We start from the raw sequence: 6,000 nt of genomic DNA, 5'->3' as shown, positions 1-6,000 counted from the left end.
ATGTGGTGGCATGCACCTGTAATCTCAGCTACTCAGGGGGCTGAGGCAGGAGAATAACTTGAACTCAGGAAGCGGAGGTTGCAGTGAGCAGAGATTGCAGCATTGCACTCCAGTCTGGGCAAAAAGAGTGATACTCTATCTCAAAAAAAAAAAGAAAAAGGAAAGAAAGAAAGCATTGTCAAATATGAAATGGTGTTTGATTTTCCTTGGGCTGTATTTGTATAAATATGTTATTGGTATGTGATTCAAAACAATGGAAAACTCCTATAATTCCAATATGACTTAGTGTATGTTATTAATAGTAATAATTGTTATGTAAAATCATTATATGCAACAGAAGTAACCAAAATCTGTCAATTGTAGCTTTAATAGTGGCTGTCCTAAGACTTCTTTATCATCCACAGACAATTGTTGTCTTGTTTTAATCCTCTTTGACAGGTGATTTACAATCATGTTTAGGACATTGATAGGTGCTCTTAAATGCAGGTTTCTGATAACTTTGGAAATTTTGGCAATAGAATAAAGAAAAAACTCTCAGGACTCTCATGGAGAGTTGAAATGTTCATGAATATCAAGCAGAAAGGGAGTTAACTGCATGGAGTGAACTAATATAAGACTAAAGTAATTTTTGACTTTGCCTGAAATATTACTGATTCTTTGTTTTGTTTTTCAGAGTCCTGAAAACTTTTATTTTGAGCTATTTACAGTTTTTAGCAATCGAATAAAATATACTTCTGTAAACAAAATTTGGAGCACATTTGTTGCTATCTGTTTTCTCCAGAATTTGGAAACTATTTGGGAGCATTCTTAACTTATGGCAATATAATTTGCATAAGTGCAAAAGAATGTTTTCTTCTACAACAGGACACTGCTGGAGAAATTAGTTATTTTGCCAAGGCTTTGACTGGAATGACATGCTTTCCTTTAAGGAATCAAACTTGACTTACAGAGCCAATAAAAGCCCACTGGGAAAACTGGCTTTATGCCTTGTCTACACAGTCCCTATACAGGGTTGCTAATCTGTGGTAAGTAAATAATGTCGCTTTTTCACAGGCTCATGAGCCCCAAGTTATCCCATGATATCAAAAGAGAAATTTATGCAACTCATATTTGAGGGTATAGACTCATGGCTGGCTCAGCTTTAAAAATTCTTATCTGAGATTCATTTTATGGAACAAAGTTTCATCAAATCCAATTTTTAAAACCTATGTAAAAATAATTATTCTTGCTGCACTTCATACAAATAATCAGGCCAAGTATAATAAAGCAACTTGGTCATACCATGATTTGTCTTTACTAAAATGGCAGACTGGGGAGAGTAAAAAATTATACTTTAAGAACTATGGTACATCTGTTATTAAATTCTAGATTTATCTGTTGTTGTTGAAATTTTTTTGAAGAAGTTGAATCTTTGAGTAAACCAATAACAAGTTCTAAAACTGAGGCAATAATAAATAGCTTACTAACCAAAAAAACCCAGGACCAGATGTTTTCACTGCCAAATTCTACCAGAGGTACAAAGAGTAACTGGTACCATTTCTTCTGAAACTATTCCAAACAATTGACAAAGAGGGACTCCTCCCTAACTCATTTAGTGAGGCCAGCATCATCCTGATACCAAAACCTGATGCTGGTGGCAGTGCAGCATGAGAGGGGGTGGGGATGGGGTTTATCCATGGGCCAGGGGTTAGAGGATTCCCTGGGCAGCACACTGCCTGGCTCCATTCTCTTCATATGAAATGTATTGGGAGGCTTTGATACACAGAGAAAGAGAAGACCTATCTCAATAAAGGGTGTGAATAGGGGATGAAATCAAGGACCAATCTTTGGAGGAGGGCTGCTTGTATCTATCTAACTCTGAGAACAGATTGGAGCAGCATGGGATTGGAGGAAGAGGGAGCCTCTTAAGGGAAAGGCCCCAAGAGGCTGGGCCCCTGCTCCCTCCCTTCCCCACAAGACCCCTTCAGCATCTTCCACCCAGGCCCTGTCAGTAACCTGTCCTTCCCTCTGTGTCTAGAAAATCAAAGTTCTCCAGGAGATGTAGCCACTATAGGTGGCTGAAAAAAATGACTATTTTCAGTCCAAGGAGCAATTTTGGGTCTGCTTTCAGGCAATGAAGTGGTGAAGTGAGAATGGGAGAAGAGGATCCAGTGAATTAGCATAGGGGAGGAGAAGACTCTTTTTTTGTGGCCAGCTGCAGAGAGCCTGTAGCCATAGCTCCCTGATCAGTGTCAGGTCCTGTTGCATAGTAACCACTGGGGCACAAATATTCCATCTGGGCAGGTACTGGGAGTGAGACCTGAGGTGTGACTCCCAGTAGCCTCACAGCTGCCTTAATGTCCTGCAGCTACAACCATTTCTGCCAGCTGCTGCCCCCATCCCAGCAGGCCAGCAGCTCATTCAGCACCTGTAGTGTCTGAGGCTCCACCAGAATGTGATTCAGGATATCAGCCCTGTACCATCCTTGACCTAGAGAGTGAGCCCCAGGGGACAATCTCGATGCAGGTATCAACTTAGCTCCATGGTGTCTCTGTTACCAAAGACCAAGTGCTCCCGCTGGTTGGGATCAGATCCTAGGAGCTCTGCAGGTGAGGTGGGTGACATGAGGCAGGCACCCCAATATTTGATGCTCTGGGGCTTAACACCTGCACAATAGGCACATGGCACCCCCACTTTACAGACACCCTGGTGAAGGTCAAAGCAGCCCTGAGAGGGGAAGAATCTGACCCAGAGCCTAGAGTTCCACCAGACAATTCTCAAACCAGGGTCTAAAAACCTCTTCCTCAAAATGGCTAAGGGTCAATATTTGCAGCTTTGCCAACCCATGTCGATTGCAGTGACTCAAATCTGCAGTTGCAGCATGACAGCAGCCTTCCGCAGACAACCTGTGAATTGAAGGCATCAGGCTGCAATCTCGTAGAACTTTCCTTACAGGCACTGGAAACTCCAATTTCAAAACATCAAGTATGAGTCTTCTTTTGGTTCGTTCGACCATTTGGAAATGTAAAATTCATCCTTGGCTCATGGGAGACAGAAGAGCAGGTGGGGACAGGCTGCACTTTGATGACCTCTGGCAGAAATGACGCTCAGAGGAGGAGATGACAGGAGGGGGTGAGCCCAACCCCCTCACAGCTGAGATTTACCCCAGGAGGGGTCCCTGTCGGCACCACCCTACTTATCCCTCATCTTGGCTTCAAGAGCAGTTCAGGTGAAGAGCAGGGGAACAGAAAAGACCTCAGCAACAAAAAGGAAGAGACTCAGGGTCAGGCAGCCATGTGGATGGATGGCTTTCAACAGTACATGCTACAGCAGCCATTGTTTTTTATTTTTTATTTATTTTTTACTTTTTGAGATAGAGTCTTGCTCTGTCACCCAGGCTGGAGTGCAGTGGTGTGATCTCGGCTCACTGCAATCTCCACCTGCCGAGCTCAAGCAATTACCCTGCCTCAGCCTCTTGAGTAGCTGGGATTACAGGGGTGCGCCAAAACACCTGGCTAATTTTGTAATTTTAATAGAGACAGGGTTTCACCGTATTGGCCAGACTGGTTTCAAACTCCTGACCTCTTCCTCCACCTGTTTGGCCTCCCAAAGTGCTGAGTTTACAGGCATGAGTCACTGCACCCGGCCTAATTTTTATATTTTTAGTAGAGATGAGGTTTCGTCATGTTGGCCAGGCTGGTCTCGAACTCCTGACCTCAGGTGATCCACTCGCCTTGGCCTCCCAAGTGCTAGGATTACAGGTGTGAGCCACTGCACCGGCCAACAGCAGTCATTTACACCAAGTTGAGCAAGGCATGACCAGCCCCAGGAGGACCATGGTGGGGGCTCTGTGGGGTAGAGGACATTCTGTATTCTGCACTTATATGGAAGCTCCACATAGCAGTCATTACAGGAAACACACTGGTTTTACTCAGTATACAAGTAGGACACCAGGACTGGCCAGTTGGGTCTCACTGGTCAGTGGGGTAAAGAGGTTCAGGTGGGCCCACAGGGTGTGGCTGCTGGTTGGCTTAACAGAGGAGGACCCAGGCTTGGGCGAGGAAGCCATCAGAGTTACCAAGTGAGTGGGTCAGAGCTCGAAACAGAGCAGGCAGGGAGCCCTGCCGTCTCCCCGTGAGGGCTGAGAAGCTGGGGTGGGAACACAACCCATGGGCAGATGCACACAGGTGATCTCTGGGCCCCTGCCCCTGACCAGTGACTGCCCAGTTGCTAAGGAGCCACTGAGGCCTGAGACCCAGGGACACACCACCTGATCATCACCCCCAGGTGTTTCTGCCAAGACCTAAGTGCAGGCAGGCGTTTTGGGATTGGGGTCTGGGGCAGGGGTGCATGTTCCTATCTGGCAGGCGCTCTGACCTAGACCTGCCTGAGCTGACTGCACCATCACTTGTTTTTCTGCCTATGTATGGCCTAGATTCAAAGGTCTAGCTGTCCATTCTGGCCACACCATTCTCTGACTTCTCTGCCAGGCCCTATTGTGCCTGACCTACCTAAGCCGGCCCCACCTGCCCAGTGATCACCAGAATCCTGCCAGCCAGAAGGACTCACTTTTGACCCCTGAAATATCCACAGGAGCCTTTATTTATTTATTTATTTATTGAGATGGAGTCTCACTCTGTCGCCCGGGCTGGAGTGCAGTGGTGTGATCTCAGAGGAGCCTGTCTTTAGGACGGGCCACAGCTCAGGGCCAGCTTTCTGGAAGCCCCAGAGTCAGGGGTACTCCTGTTCTGACTTCCAGCCTTCCAGTCCTGGCTATCTTGTTTTTTGGGGACTACTCAGCCCTGGGAGCTGCCCGAAGCCCCCAAATGGCAGAGAACGTCCTGATCATGACAGCCTCAGCCCAAGACCCCAGCCCAAGAGCAAAAGTCAGTTGGTTCTAGTGTCTGGATAGTGAAAACAGGTGAAGCCATCTGCACAAATATTGCCTTCAATCAGGTGCAGTTACAGACTAGGGGGGCCACAGAGCAGCCCCCAAGCCAGCCCTGCCCAGTCAAGAAATGAGGCAATCAGTGTGGCATGGAAAAAGGACCCTGTACTCAGCCAAAAGCTGAGCCCTGACCTGCCACCCACCCTGCCCGCGAGGGACTCTGACTTCAGGCCGAGGCAGGCAGCAGAGTTGTCAGCTTCTGTGATTCTATCCCATGGCCCACAAGGGCCTGAAGAGACCCAAAAAGAGCTGAGCTAGGGGAGTCAGAGAAAGGCCTGCTGAGTGAAGGGCAGCGTGGGCCTGGGCATGAGTGGGCACTAAGGGCACATGACCTGGCTCCCACTGGAGAGGAGGCAGCAGGGGAGAGTCCTGCAGAGCCCTCATATACTCCACTCAGCTCCCAGGTACATGTAGTGCCCATAAGCCTCTCAGGAGACCTAGGAATGGTTCTTCATTGGTCAAGAAATGAGGCAATCCCACCCAAACCCACACAGACACTGATGCCTGCACACATCAGAGAACAAACCTTTTGTGCCCAGGGTGAGGCAAAGGGGGAATATCCCCTCCTTCCCCCTGTGGATCCCAGAACACTTGCTCCTCCTGGTGCCTCCATCCCCAACCCCACAGGGTGCTGACCACAACTAAAGTGCTCCATGGAAAGAACAGCCCATGGTTGGATCCCAAGAGGCGTTATGTCCTGAACGGGCCATGCTGGGCCTAAGGTGGTAGTTCCCAATCACAGAGCCTCTCACTTTGCCACCCACTGGCCCTGTGCTTCAGCTTCCCTTGGTGGCACATAGTAACAATCCCACTCTGAAGGCTGGAGGACCCACAGAGGCCGCCACACCCAGTTAAATGGCTGCATTGTGAAAGTCGGGGGCAAGAGACATCCTTTGCCTTGGGTCTCTTGCCTTGGGACTGATGTCCATCAGGCCACAGCCAGGCCGGCCTGCTGGAGAGGGCTGTGTTCCTTGTACTCTGAGTGGGAAATGGTGCTCAGAGTTCTGGGTCACTACTGTTGACTCCCGCAAAACACAGGGGCAGGCATGCTCCATTATGTAAGCCTTGGGTCA

The sequence above is a fragment of the Trachypithecus francoisi genome, unplaced genomic scaffold (assembly GCF_009764315.1).
Source record: "Trachypithecus francoisi isolate TF-2019V2 unplaced genomic scaffold, Tfra_2.0 Contig00649, whole genome shotgun sequence".
In the NCBI taxonomy this organism is placed as follows: domain Eukaryota; kingdom Metazoa; phylum Chordata; class Mammalia; order Primates; family Cercopithecidae; genus Trachypithecus; species Trachypithecus francoisi.
Note: the sequence above shows the minus strand (reverse complement) of the source record.